General features: G+C 35.6%; 1 long non-coding RNA gene across 1 annotated transcript in view; it reads right to left on the bottom strand.

Annotated features, from left to right (window-relative positions):
* The window catches only part of LOC137617879 (uncharacterized), an 11,709-nt gene extending 3,828 nt beyond the window's left edge, over positions 1–7,881 (bottom strand). Inside the window, exon 1 of the long non-coding RNA XR_011039688.1 lies at positions 7,773–7,881. This is a non-coding gene — a long non-coding RNA (uncharacterized lncRNA). The remainder of the gene's footprint in view (positions 1–7,772) is intronic.
* Between the last annotated feature and the right edge of the window lie 7,119 nt (positions 7,882–15,000).

Here is a 15,000-nt window from a genome sequence, read left to right as displayed (position 1 = left end):
TAAAATTTACAACATAAAATGAACAGGGAGCTAAAAGTTACAACATAAATTGAACTGGGAGCTAAAAGTTGTAACAAAAAATTAACAAGGAGCTAAAAGTTACAACATAAATCGAACTGGGAGCTAAAAGTTGCAACAAAATGAACAAGGAGCTATAAGTTACAACATAAATCGAACAGGGAGCTAAAAGTTGCAACATAAAATGAAGGAGCTAAAAGTTGCAACATAAAATGAAGGAGCTAAAAGTTACAACATAAATCGAACAGTGAGCTAAAATTTACAACATAAAATGAACAGGGAGCTAAAAGTTACAACAAAAATAGAACTGGGAGCTAAAAGTTGTAACAAAAAATTAACAAGGAGCTAAAAGTTACAACATAAATCGAACAGGGAGCTAAAAGTTGCAACATAAAATAAACAAGGAGCTAAAAGTTACAACATAAATTGATCTGGGAGCTAAAAGTTGTAACAAAAAATTAACAAGGAGCTAAAAGTTAAACAAAAAATTAACAAGGAGCTAAAAGTTAAACAAAAAATGAACAGGGAGCTAAAAGTTACAACATAAATCGAACAGGGAGCTAAAAGTTGCAACATAAAATGAACAAGAAGCTAAAAGTTACAACATAAATCGAACAGGGAGCTAAAAGTTGCAACATAAAATTAACAAGGAGCCAAAAGTTACAACATAAATCGAACTGGGAGCTAAAAGTTGCAACATAAAATGAACAACAAGCTAAAAGTTACAACATAAATCGAACAGGGAGCTAAAAGTTGCAACATAAAATGAACAAGGAGCTAAAAGTTACAACATAAATCGAACAGGGAGCTAAAATTTACAACATGAAATGAACAGGGAGCTAAAAGTTACAACATAAATTGAACTGGGAGCTAAAATTTGTAACAAAAAATTAACAAGGAGCTGAAAGTTACAACATAAATCGAACTGGGAGCTAAAAGTTGCAACATAAAATGAACAACAAGCTAAAAGTTGCAACATAAAATGAACAACAAGCTAAAAGTCGCAACATAAAATGAACAACAAGCTAAAAGTTACAACATAAATCGAACAGGGAGCTAAAAGTTGCAACATAAAATGAAGGAGCTAAAAGTTACAACATAAATCGAACAGGGAGCTAAAATTTACAAAATAAAATGAACAGGGAGCTAAAAGTTACAACATGTATTGAACTGGGAGTTAAAAGTTGTAACAAAAAATTAACAAGGAGCTAAAAGTTACAACATAAATCGAACAGGGAGCTAAAAGTTGTAACATAAAATGAACAAGGAGCTAAAAGTTACAACCTAAATCGAACAGGGAGCTAAAAGTTGCAACATAAAATGAAGAAGGAGCTAAAAGTTTCAACATAAATTGAACTGGGAGATAAAGTTGTAACAAAAAATGAACAAGGGGCTAAAAGTTACAACATAAATTGAACAGGGAGCTAAAAGTTACAACATAAATCGAACAGGGAGCTAAAAGTTGCAACAAAAAATGAACAAGGAGCTAAAAGTTACAAGAAATTGAACAGGGAGCTAAAAGTTGCAACATAAAATGAACAGGGATCTAAAAGTTGCAACATTAAAATTAACAGTGAGCTAAAAGTTGCAACAAAATGAACAGGCTGCTATTTGTTGTAACATAAAAGGAACAGGGAACCAAACGCTGTAACATAAAATGAAGTGGAAGCTAAAAGTTGCAACATATAATGAAGAGGGAGCTAAAGTTGCAACAAAATAAACAGGCTGCTACTAGTTGTAACCTAGAATGAACAGGGAACCAAATGTTGCAACTTAAAATGAACAGGATGATATTAGTTACAACAAAATGAACAGGGAACCAAAAACTGCAACTTAAAATGAACAGGAAGCTAAAAGTTGCAACAAAATGCATAGGCTGCTTTTAGTTGCAACAAAATGCATAGGCTGCTTTTAGTTGCAACAAAATGAACAGGCTGCTATTAGTTGCAACATAAAATGAACAGAGAACCAAATGCTGCAACATAAAAGGAACAGGGAGCTAAAAGTTGCAACATAAAATGAACAGGGAGCAAAAAGTTGCAACATATAATGAACAGGGAGCTAAAAGTTTCAACATATAATGAACAGGGAGCTAAAACCAACAAAATAAACAGGCTGCTACTAGTTGTAACCTAGAATGAACAGGGAACCAAAAACTGCAACTTAAAATGAACAGGATGATATTAGTTGCAACAAAATGAACAGGGAACCAAAAACTGCAACTTAAAATGAACAGGAAGCTAAAAGTTGCAACAAAATGCATAGGCTGCTTTTAGTTGCAACAAAATGAACAGGCTGCTATTAGTTGCAACATAAAATGAACAGGGAACCAAATGCTGCAACATAAAAGGAACAGGGAGCTAAAAGTTGCAACATAAAATGAACAGGGAGCTAAAAGTTGCATCATAAAATGAACAGGGATCTAAAAGTTGCAACATATAATGAACAGGGATCTAAAAGTTGCAACATATAATGAACAGGGAGCTAAAACCAACAAAATAAACAGGCTGCTACTAGTTGTAACCTAGAATGAACAGGGAACCAAATGTTGCAACTTAAAATGAACAGGATGCTATTAGTTGCAACAAAATTAACAGGGAACCAAAAACTGCAACTTAAAATGAACAGGAAGCTAAAAGTTGCAACAAAAAATGAACAGGGAACTAAAAGTTGCAACAAAAAATGAACAGGGAACTAAAAGTTGCAACAAAATGCATAGGCTGCTTTTAGCTGCAAAAAATGACAAGATGCTATTAATTGCAACAAAATGAACAGAGAAACAAAAGCTGAAACATAAAATAAACAGAAAGCTAAAAGTTACAACAAAAAATGAAAAAGGGAACTAAAAGTTGCAACGAAATGAATAGGCTGCTTTTGGTTGCAATAAAAAGAACAGAATGCTATTAATTGCAACATAAAATGAACACGGAACCAAATGTTGCAACATAATATGTACAGGGAGCTAGAAGTTACAACAAAATGAACAGGCTGTTATTAGTTACAACAAAATGAACAGGATGTTATTAGTTGCAACATAAAATGAACAGGGAACCAAATGCTGCAACATAAAATGAACAGGGAGCTAAAAGATGCAACATAAAATGAAAAGGTAGTTAAAAGCTGCAACAAATGAACAGGCTGCTATTAGTTGCAACATAAAATGAACAGGGAACCAATGCTGCAACATAAAATGAACAGGGAGCTGAGTTGCAATAAAATAAACGGACCTAAAAGTTGCAACATAAATGAACAGTGAGCTAAAAGTTGCAACATAAAATGAACAGGGAACCAATTGCTGCAACAAAATGAACAGGGCTAAACGTTGCAACATAAAATGTACAGGGAGCTAAAAGTTGCAACATACAATGAACAGGGAGCTAAAAGTTGCATCATACAATGAACAGGGAACTAAAAGTTGCAACAACAAAAATGAACAGGGAACCAAATGCTGCAACATACAAACAGGGAGCTAAAAGTTGCAACAAAATGAAAAGAGCTAAAAGTTGCAACAAAATGAACAGGATATTAGTTGCTACATAAAATGAACAGGGAACTAAATGCTGAAACATAAAATGAACAGGGAGCTAAACATTGCACCAATCTGAACAGGGAGCTAAAAGTTACAACATAAAATGTACAAGGAGCAAAACGTTGCAACATAAAATGAACAGGGAGCTAAAAGTTACAACAAAAAATTAACAGGGAGCTAAAAGTTACAAAAAAAATGAACAGGGAGCTAATAAAAGTTGCAATGTAAAATGTAAAAGTAGCTAAAAGTTGTAACATTAAAATGAACAGGGAGCTAAAAGTTGCACCAAAATGAACAGGTTGCTATTAGTTGCAACATAAAATGAACAGGGAACCAAATGCTGCAACATAACATGAACAGGGAGCTAAAAGTTGCAACATTAAAATGAACAGGGAGCTAAAAGTTGCAACAAAATGAACAGGAAGCTAAAAGTTGCAACAAAATGAACAGGAAGCTAAAAGTTGCAACAAAATGAACAGGCTGCTATTAGTTGTAACCTAAAATGAACAGGGAACCAAATGCTGCAACATAAAATGAACAGGATGCTAAAAGTTGCAATATAAAATGAAGAGAGCTAAGTTGCAAGAAAATGAACAGACTTCTATTAGTTGCGACATAAATTGAATAGGGAACCAAATGCTGCAACATGAAATGAACAGGGAGCTAAAAGTTGCAACATAAGATAAACAGGGAATCAAATGGTGCAATATAAAATGAACAGGAGGTAAAAGTTGCAACAAAATGAACAGGGTGCTATTAGTTGAAACATAAAATGAACAGGGAGCTAAAAGTTGCAGCATAAAATGAACATGGAGCTAAAAGTTGTAACAAAATGAACAGGCTGCTATTAGTTGAAACAAAATGAACAGGGAACCAAAAGCTGCAACATAAAATGTACAGGGAGCTAAAAGTTGCAACATAAAATGAACAGGGAACTAAATTCAGCAATATAAAATGAACAGGGAGCTAAAAGTTGCAACATAAAATGAACAGGGAGCTAAAAGTTGCAACATAAAATGAACAGGGAGCTAAAATTGCAACATAAAATGAACAGGGAACTAAAGGTTGCAACAAAATGAATAGGCTGCTTTTAGTTGCAACAAAATTAACAGGATGCTATTAGTTGCAACACAAAATGAACAGGATGCTATTAGTTGCAACACAAAATGAACAGGGAACCAAATGCTGCAACATAGAAGGAACAGGGAGTTAAAAGTTGCAACATAAAATGAACAGGGAGCTAAAAGTTGCAACATAAAATGAACAGGGAGCTGAGAGTTGCAACAAAATGAACAGGCTGCTATTAGTTGCAACATAAAATGAAGAGGGAACCAAATGCTGCTACATAAATCAAACAGGGAGCTAAAAGTTACAACAAAATGAACAGGCTGCTATTAGTTGTAACATAAAATGAACAGGGAACCAAATGCTGCAACATAAAATGAACAGGGAGCTAAAAGTTGCAACAAAATGAAGAGCATGCTTTTAGTTGCAACATAAAATTAACAGAGAACCAAATGCTGCAACATAACATGAACAGGGAGTTAAAAGTTGCAACATAAAATGAACAGGGAGCTAAAAATTGCAACAAAATGAATAGGCTGCTATTATTTGCAACATAAAACTAACAATGAACGAAATACTGCAACAAAATGAACATAGCTAAAAGTTGCAACATAAAATGAACAGAGCTAAAAGTTGCAACATAAAATGAACAGAGCTAAAAGTTGCAACATAATATGTACAGGGATCTAAAACGTGCAACAAAAAATTAACAGGAAGCTAAAAATTGCAATAAAAATGTACAGGCAACCAAATGCTGCAACATAAAATGTACAGGCAACCAAATGCTGCAACATAAAATGAACAGGGAGCTAAAAGTTGCAAAATAAAATGAACAGGGAGCTAAAGTTGCAACAAAATTAACAGACTGCTATTAGTTGAAACAAAATGAACAGAGAACTAAATGCTGCAACATAAAATGAACAGGGAGCTAAATGTTGCAACATAAAATGAACAGGGAGCTAAAAGTGACAACAAAACTTACAAGGAGCTAAAAGTTGCAACATAAAATGAACAAGGAACCAAATGCTGCAACATAAAATGAACAGGGAGCTAAAAGTCGGAACAAAATGAACAAGCTGCTATTAGTTGCAACATGAAATAAACAGGGAACCAAATGCTGCAACATAAAATGAACAGGAAGCTAAAAGTTGCAACATAAAATGAACAGGTAGCTAAAGTTGCAACAAAATGAACAGACTTCTATTAGTTTCAACATAAAATGAACAGGGAACCAAATGCTGCAACATAAAATGAACAGCGAGCTAAAAGTTGCAACAAAATGAACAGGGAATCAAATGCTGCAACATAAAATGAACAGGAAGCTAAAAGTTGCAACACAAAATGAACAAGGAGCTAAAAGTTGAACCAAAATGAACAGGGACCTAAAAGTTGCAACACAAAATGAACAAGGAGCTAAAAGTTGCAACATGTATTGATCAGGGAGATAAAAGTTACACCATAATAAACAGTAAGCTAAAATTTGCAACAAAATGAACAGGGAGTTAAAAGTTGCAACATGTATTGATCAGAGAGATAAAAGTTACACCATAATAAACAGGAAGCTAAAAGTTGCAACATAAAATGAACAGGGAGCTAAAAGTTACAATAAAATTAACAGGCTGCTTAAAGTTGCAACAAAATGAACAGGCTGCTTTTAGTTGCAACAAAATGAACAGGCTGCCTTTAGTTGCAACAAAATGAACAGGCTGCTTTTAGTTGCAACAAATTGAACAGGGAACCAAAAGCTGCTACATAAAATGAACAGGGAGCTAAAAGCTGCAACAAAATGAACAGGGAGCTAAAAGCTGCAACAAAATGAACAAGGGGCTAAAAGCTGCAACAAAATGAACAGGGAGCTAAGAGTTGCAACACATAATGAACAGGGAGGTAAACTTGCAACAAAATTAACAGGGACCTAAAAGTTGCAACATGAACAGGGAGCTGAAAGATGCAACATGAAAGGAACAGGGAGCTAAAAGTTGCAACATAAAATGAACAATGAACCAAGAGTTGCAACAAAATGAACAGGGATATAATGTTACAACAAATTGAACAGGGAATCAAATGCTGCAACATAAAATGAACAGGGAGATAAAGTTGTAACAAAATGAATAGGGAGCTAAAAGTTGTAACATAAATTGAACAGGGAACCAAGAGTTGCAACAAATTGAACAGGGAACCAAAGCCTGCAACTCAAAATTAAGTGTGAACCAAAAGTTGCTATATAAAAAGAACAGACACCAGCTATCAGCCCACCGTCCCCCTTAAAATGAAATGAGGAAACCTTGAAGCATCTTCTGGTGGAAATTACCAATAATATGAAGATAGGTGAATTGGCGTAACATTGGTATTGAACATGGAATGAAAGAGCCAGAGAAACCTTTAATCAAGATAAACAGCGGAGCCTGACAGAATGAATGAATGAAAAAAATAATCAACTTGGGACCAGAACATGACCTCTCAATAAAACTGGTTAGAGGAAATCGAGTAAACCTGAGTATATGAAGGATGAAGTGACCAGCAAGTATTAAAAAGGTGGGCAATGACCTAACACTGTGATATGAAAATGAAGTTTGGAATCATGAACCTGACAAACATTCAATCACAAAAAAGGAAAAATGAATAACAAACAAAAGCTAAATGAACTATAGGGGCACTCGGTTGAGCGCAGACCTCCGCCGCGGCTGCTTATTTCTTGACCCTTTGCTTGACCTTGACCTTTAACCTTAACATGTTTTAAACTTAAGAACACTAAAAAAATGTATATGAAATTACAAAGCGCTTTCTAACATTGATTTGCTACCTTAGATCTTGCACATTCTTAGGTTCATTTCATTCAACTCTTTCCATAGAATCGGACTAAATTACAATAGCCTACTACTGTTGTAATCTTCATCATGAATCCATCTGATATCTAATAAATCAAGCTTTAAAAGAAGAAAGTATGTGTACTTTTGAATGCACTGACAACAACCAGATAATTACTTATTTCTATCATTCAACGTCTAGATGAACATCAGAGGCATTAACAAATGACCATTCCATGACAAGTACCAAAAGCCTGAATCCCTAAAAGATAGAGTAATCCATTTGTTTTCTGCGAGATAATTCCAGATAAACCCTTGATTTATATCTGCCAGAAAAGACAAAGACCACTTACTATTTAATCTAGTACTCCCATTGGACTCCTGGCACTTCCTCACTACCAGGATCACGTATAAAACCATGTGCTGGCGATGTTTCAGATGGCCAACAATGATCTGGAAATATAGATATATGCATTAGTTAAAACTTATGAATTTCATGAATACCCAAGCAATAAGAAAAATTACATTCTAAATTAAATAAAAAAAATATGGAAAAGTATGTTCAACAATAAATAGATTATTTAAACAGCTCTCATTGAATTTATGCCTAAACAATATGTAAAGCTATATACTAAAATAAAAATAAGAAATTTAATGTTAAAGGGTGTTCAACAACAAAGCGATTATGTAAACAGCTCTCAATGAATTGAATTGGATATAATAACCAGTGACACAAGTAAACCTCTCATACACAAGCAATGCGTACCGATAGATCTGCTAGATTAAGAAAAAAACGCCTAGGAATGGGAAAGAAGGGTGGTGCTCTTCATCCTGACTAGCTATACATGTGCCCAGCTCCATAAGGGAGTTGAACCTACCGATGTTTCTACTCGCTATGGGACAACTTTTGGGATAGGAGCCACGTGTACGCAACTTCTACTCCTTTTGTAAGTAGTAGTTTGCTTACATTATTACACTCATGTATGTTGACTGTAGAGAATCTGGTGCACATGGGATGTGATATGGTCCGAGCTTACATGTGTAAACCTTGCTCTCAAGAGTAAAAGACAATACAGTTGGAGACTGAGTGTGGAGACCTTTTGTGTACACGTGAAAGGCAGTACTGTCAAAAAACTGTATGCGTGCAGACATTGCTTGTAAGAGCAAAAGACAGTATGATCGGGAACCGTATGCATGGAATTCTGTTATGCGTGAAATCCTGAAGCGTGTACGTGTGCAATACAGTATGTAAAGCCTGAGTATGTAGAAGTCAGGAATGTGGAGACCATGCGTGTGGAATCCTGATGTGACCACATCAAGTCCTAGTACATGTGTGAAAAACACTACAGTACAAGACTGTATGTAGAGTCTATAAGTATAGAAGTCAGCAACACTAAAACCCTATGCCTGGAATTTCGTTGTGTATGAAATCCTGATGCGTGTATGTATTGTCATAGCAAGCGTTTATGTGAGGGGTGGTACGGAATGACCTTACCTAGAGCCTGTGCGAGTGAATTTCAGGTGCATATGAAAGAAAATATGTTCAGTACGCATGGAGACCTTACACAGACTAGAGGGGCTTTTGTTCGAAAGTGGCAGACTATTCTTCTGACAATCGAGCATATGTTGGTGGCGGGGGCATTATTGTTGAAATGGCTCAAGTAAGGCACTGCAACCTTATTGATACAAATCCAAAAATACATTAAAGGTGTCAATGTTGTATTATTGATAAGTCGTCAGCTTACAACTCTCATATATCTCTAATCTGCAGTATCCGTACTGTGAATTGCACTTAAAATTTTGTGGATCCTATAACCACAACACCCATAATCACATAATTAAACATCTTTAGCGACAAGTGAAAAAAATGGGTGAAACAGCCTAGTAATAGGTCAGTAGGCTATACGTCTGACAGTATTGGGCCCGTTTAATTTTGCTACGTTCACCCATACCTGTAAGGCATCTTTAGTATTTCATCATTATTGTTAGTCATCTTTACCCTCCACAATCTGACTTATAGTGTTTCTATTCTACATAACTTCTGATTCTAAGGGGAGAGGTCTCAGGCCAATATTTTACATATATATACACATATATATACACACACACACACACACACACACACACACACATATATATATATATATATATATATATATATATATATATATATATATATATATATATATATATATATATATATATATATGTGTGTGTGTGTGTGTGTGTGTGTGTGTGTGTGTGTGTGTGTGTGTATGTAAAATATTGGCCTGAGACCTCTCCCCTTAGAATCAGACATTCCTCCACTTGTTCTATTTCCTCCAGTTTAAAGTATCGCAATTTAAATGTCTTTTTTTTCCATAGTAGTTTGCATGTAACAGCTCTACATACCTGGAAGAAAATATAGCACTATTTAAGATCTGAAATTCTATATTGAATGTAAACAACTATCGACATATGAAAATCTTAAATTACATCTTTTTAAAATCTGAAAAAAAGCTTGAAAAAGTAAATGCATTTCTCACAAAAGAAAGCATTAATGTTATGATAGTGTATCTCTACACTACTAAGAATTCCCACAATCTTCCCAGGGAATTTACGAATGACCAAAGCACAAGCTAATTGCTCAAGTATATCACGGAAATTATGAACGTCGTATGCTCTCCTTTATGAAAAAGAAAAATTAAACTAAATTGACATTTCTTTGTAGGAAAAATGGGGAAAACTCCTTAATAAACATTTTAGTTTACTCTGAAAACCTTTATGTCAGTTTTACAATTTTCTACTGATTACAAAAATACTTTGTTATTCAAACACTCCGATAAAAAAACACCTGGAGATCCATTATCCTAAACTTTCTCACCTACAGATTCACCACCTCATCCTCTTCAGGTGGTCATTGATTCAATGACGACTAGATAGATTTGCCCGTTCTAGGCTGTGACTGCAAAAGTGGGCTCGTATGTATCCCTGGACTGAACAAATTAGGGTTGTGGCCTGATTGGTAACGTGTCTGTCTGGGGGTTCGAGTACCACTCAAACTCATTAGTTCCTTTAGTGCCTGCAACCTTGCCATCCCTGCGAGCAAAGGTGGGGGGGGGGGAGTTGGAAGAGCCTTTAGATATATCTGCTAGTCACCAGCAGCCATTGCTTGGCCCTCCCTGGTCCTAGCCTGGGTGGAGGGGGGCTTGGGCACTGATCATGTAATATATGGTCAGTCTCTAGGGCATTGTCCTGTTTGTTAGGACAATATCACTGTCCCTTGCGTCTGCCATTCACGAGTGGCTTTTAAACCTTTAAATAAAAGCAAGACGTCAAGTAAACCTATCTGAAAAAAAAACTACGATAGACAGCTGCATTTTTTTTTGGTGGGGGGGGGGTAAATGTGTTTCATACTTCTAAGCAAATCTAGTAACGTTAGGCGGCACTGGGATTACTAAAGAAATCGATATATCATGCTATATAAGGCCAATACACGGCTGCAAGAATGTTTGAACTCCTACCTGCAGTAATTCATGTGACATGACATTTTCCAAAAATTTTGATAAGTTTTGTGAACATATCGTTGCACAATATCCATATTAACGAGTTCACATTTGGGTATTATCGTACGTATCAATAAATTACTTTAATTTTATGGTAAGTGTTTTTATTCTTTAAACTATCTCTTAAAGATCCTCGCTCAGGGTGGTGGATCTTCAGGTGAGAAAATTTGGGATGGTGGACCTTCAGTGATCCCAAAATAAAATAAACTTGGGTGTACTGATAGACTATAATTTGTCAATGAAGGACCAAATTGTGAACACAGTGAAAGTGTGTAACTATCACCTGAGAAACATAGCATTTATTAGAAAATATTTAACAGAGGGCAGTACAAAAATTTTAGTGATGAGTCATGTAATATCAAGGCTTGATTATTGAAATTCTCTGTACTACAAATTGCCCAATACACTACTAAGAAAGCTTCAAAATGTGCAAAACCGGGCGGCTAGACTGATAAAAGGCATTAAATTTCGGGAGAGAATAACTCCTGCACTGATCGATCTACATTGGTTACCTGTTAAGGCTAGAATTGAATTTAAAATTTGCTTGTTGACTCACAAAGCACTTACAAGTGATAAGCCTAAATATCTTCGTGATTGCTTGGTCCCCTACCCTGAAGCTACCAGCGCCGCTGTAAGAGTTAGACATGCCGATGACCCACAGACTATTCGAAATTAGTGTGAATCATGCAATAGGAGGAAGAACGTTCAGTTATGCTGCACCGAGACTCTTTAACGACCTTCCACTCGATGTCAAGAATAGCAATAATGTGGCAGCTTTCAAGAAAAACCTGAAGACTTATCTTTTTAGAAAGTGTTATAATAGTGACCTGAAAACTATTAAGCCTGAATACAAATGCTAGCGAAATAACTGATAACGATACAGAGCAAAATATTAACTGGAAAGAAATTATTTTTTCACACACCAAGGCCCGCCTGAACAGACCTTTAGTGTTTGGTGGAGGGCGAGAAATAAACCCCTAAAAGTAAAAGTAAGTTCGGCTAACAGGAATAACGTCGGTCGCCCCTATCCCTTTCCAAAACAAAACAGAAATAACTTTGGACAACCGCTAACCGATTGTCCGGCTTGTATTGACCTACACTGGACAAGTCCACATGACATTTTCAGGGAAGTGTTATGTTATAATAACGCCATAATTACGTCACTAAAGAATAAGGCAAACAGACAATGAAAAGTTTGTCATGAACATCATGATTATCTATTTTATTTCCCGGATTGGCTATTGAAACTCGCTCTGTTATGATCTCAAACGACAACTTAGGATATTACAAAACATAATAAACAGAGCAGCCTGATTGATAAAATGGCGTCCCACCTCGAGAAATGATCACTCCTATACTAAATGAATTACGCTTGCTGCCTACTAAGGGTAGAATAGTGTCCTTGGGCAATGACTCAAGTTATTGGAACCGGACGTCCAAAATATCAAAGAGAATTGCTACATATCGTGTAGTCAACAAATCGTGTTGACACGAGAATAGTCACAGATGGTTTCAAGTTAATGGATCCAAGATATATGTCTATTGTTGATTCTACAGCTTTCAAATATGCGGCCCCATGACTATACAATGAGCTCCCACTTGACATTCGAAAGACTGAAGATATTGAGGTTTTCAAAAAGATGTATGGTACGTTAAATAGCTAATAACATGACAAACATATATTGTAGGTCCTGTAGAGCGAAGGGTTCCCCCCAAAAAGCTCAAGCTCAATGAAGATAAAAGTGAATGTATTATTTTTGGAAATGAAAAAGATATAAAAAGAATCGAATACTTCCCAAGAATTGAAATAGGTCAATCTATCATTGACCTAAATAAATGCTTCAGAAATCTTGGAGTAATCATGGATTATAAACTGACAATGAATGAATATATAAATATGGTAAGAAACTGTAACTATCACATTAGAAACATAGCATTTATTAGTAAATACTTAAATGAAAAAATCTATGTCCATACTCATTAGTCACCACATATTTTCAAGAATTGATTGCTGCAACTCGCTGTTCTATGGCTTACCAAATTATCAGCTGAAGAAAATGCAGAGAGTACAAAACAGAGCCGCTAGATTAATAAAAGGACTACACAATAGGGATAGAATTACCTCTGCACTAATTAAATTGCACTGGCTACCGGTAAAGGCGAGAATTGAATACAAGCTACTCTTACTAACGTTTAAGATACTGAACCAAAATATCTAAAAGAATACCTAAACAAACTAGAACTAGAAATATATTTTACCATAAGACACATAAGTGACAAACATAGTCTATCTGAACCAAGAACAAATAGTAAATTTGGTGAAAGGTCTTAACTAATGTGCGCCTAGACATTATAATAAACTGCCAACTGAAATGAAGGACATAAAGGGTGCAATTAAATCTAAGAAGAAACTAAAGACATTACTTTTCACAAGATCATATGATTTGGAAGATGCTACAATCAAGGAATTGTTTAAGTTATATTGAAAATGTTTCGTTAGATGATTGATATGGACCCGCCCGAGAAGTAGTTCACTCGACTTCAGTGGAGGGTTGGATTTAAACCCAAAACAAGTAAACAAGTAAGTAATAGGACCAGAAAAACAGCCCTTAAAGTAAAGTAACCTAATATATCAAAATAGTTAAGCAAACTATATATATTTGCTTTGAGCTAATACGCGAAGTAAGTAAATAAGTGCAAAGGTTAAAGCACAATTCAATAAACGTGGGGCTTATCATGAACAAAGCTAAATTTGGGGTTACCAATATTTTTTTTCACGACTTAATTTATATGCATATAAATTTAATTCCAAAGTTATATCTTACAAAAACATTCCCCCTTCACACACACACTGACCACCCATGAGTACCACCCCTGATTAGCCCCTCCCCACACAAGGATCCCCCACAAAACCCCTCCTCCCCTTCAAGGTAAGACATCTATACACACACACCTCCCCCGCCCCCCTACGACGTAACACCGGTTCATACCTGGTTGCAAATTTGTTGCTACTTATTACGATAATCAACAGATAATTAAGCACGCAATATGCATTCAAACTTGATAAGATTTGGTACATACATACATACATACATACTTACATACATAATCCTCTTTTTCTCAATAAGTTACAAGAATAAATTCGACAAAATTTCACTCCCAATTCCCTCTGAGATGGTACACAATTTAACTATCACGAGACAAAACCAAAACGAGTCTCCACCGCAGAGTTAAAAGAATACTGCTCCGCCGAACATGAAAATGAACATACGTGCCAAAACCGAAGCACAAATATTTCAAATCAGGACACACTTAGAAGCAGGATTATTAATCATTGTATATGTACCAACCGTGTGTCACACGATCGTACATAGTAACGATATTTCATTTTTTTGTATATACAGTATTATGCTTGTATCTTCGCTCTCCCTTCGCACTAATAGGGACTTGAAATAACGTCTCACCAATGGGACGGGCCGAGAGAGGCTGTGACTAAGAAGGCAGGATGAAAGCAACTGATTCGCTCGTGAGTAACTTTATTACAGATCATCCGTTTATTTATACTTAAACTCCAGGCAAAAGAGGCATAAAACATAACAGGCAATTTCATGTTCAACCGACAACCGCACCGGTTAACAGTTAACGGTGAAAAAAAAAACGGACATGTTATTTCAGGTCCCTATCAGTGCGAGGGGAGAGCAAAGATACAAGCATAATTTATACAAAAAAATGAAATGTTACTATGTACGATCGTGTGACACACGGTTGATACATCATGCTTAGAAGTGGGTCCTGGTTTAAATCATGGACACAAATTTCGTAGCTTGCATATCATCAACCAAGATTTTGTGTACTGACGGCACTCAAGTACTCAAGTATTACTTATAACCAGTTTTGGTTCACAAATCAATGCCGGAGGTAATTTACACATGAAAGTATTCATCTTTCTAGATATTCAAAAAACAACTCAAAAAAGTAAGTTGACAATTATCTTTATATTTAGGTAACACCGAAGACGTGTTTCTCCGTCTTCCCA

The sequence above is a fragment of the Palaemon carinicauda genome, chromosome 24, assembly GCF_036898095.1.
Source record: "Palaemon carinicauda isolate YSFRI2023 chromosome 24, ASM3689809v2, whole genome shotgun sequence".
In the NCBI taxonomy this organism is placed as follows: Eukaryota; Metazoa; Arthropoda; class Malacostraca; order Decapoda; family Palaemonidae; genus Palaemon; species Palaemon carinicauda.
This window is presented reverse-complemented; position numbering and strand designations above follow the sequence as displayed.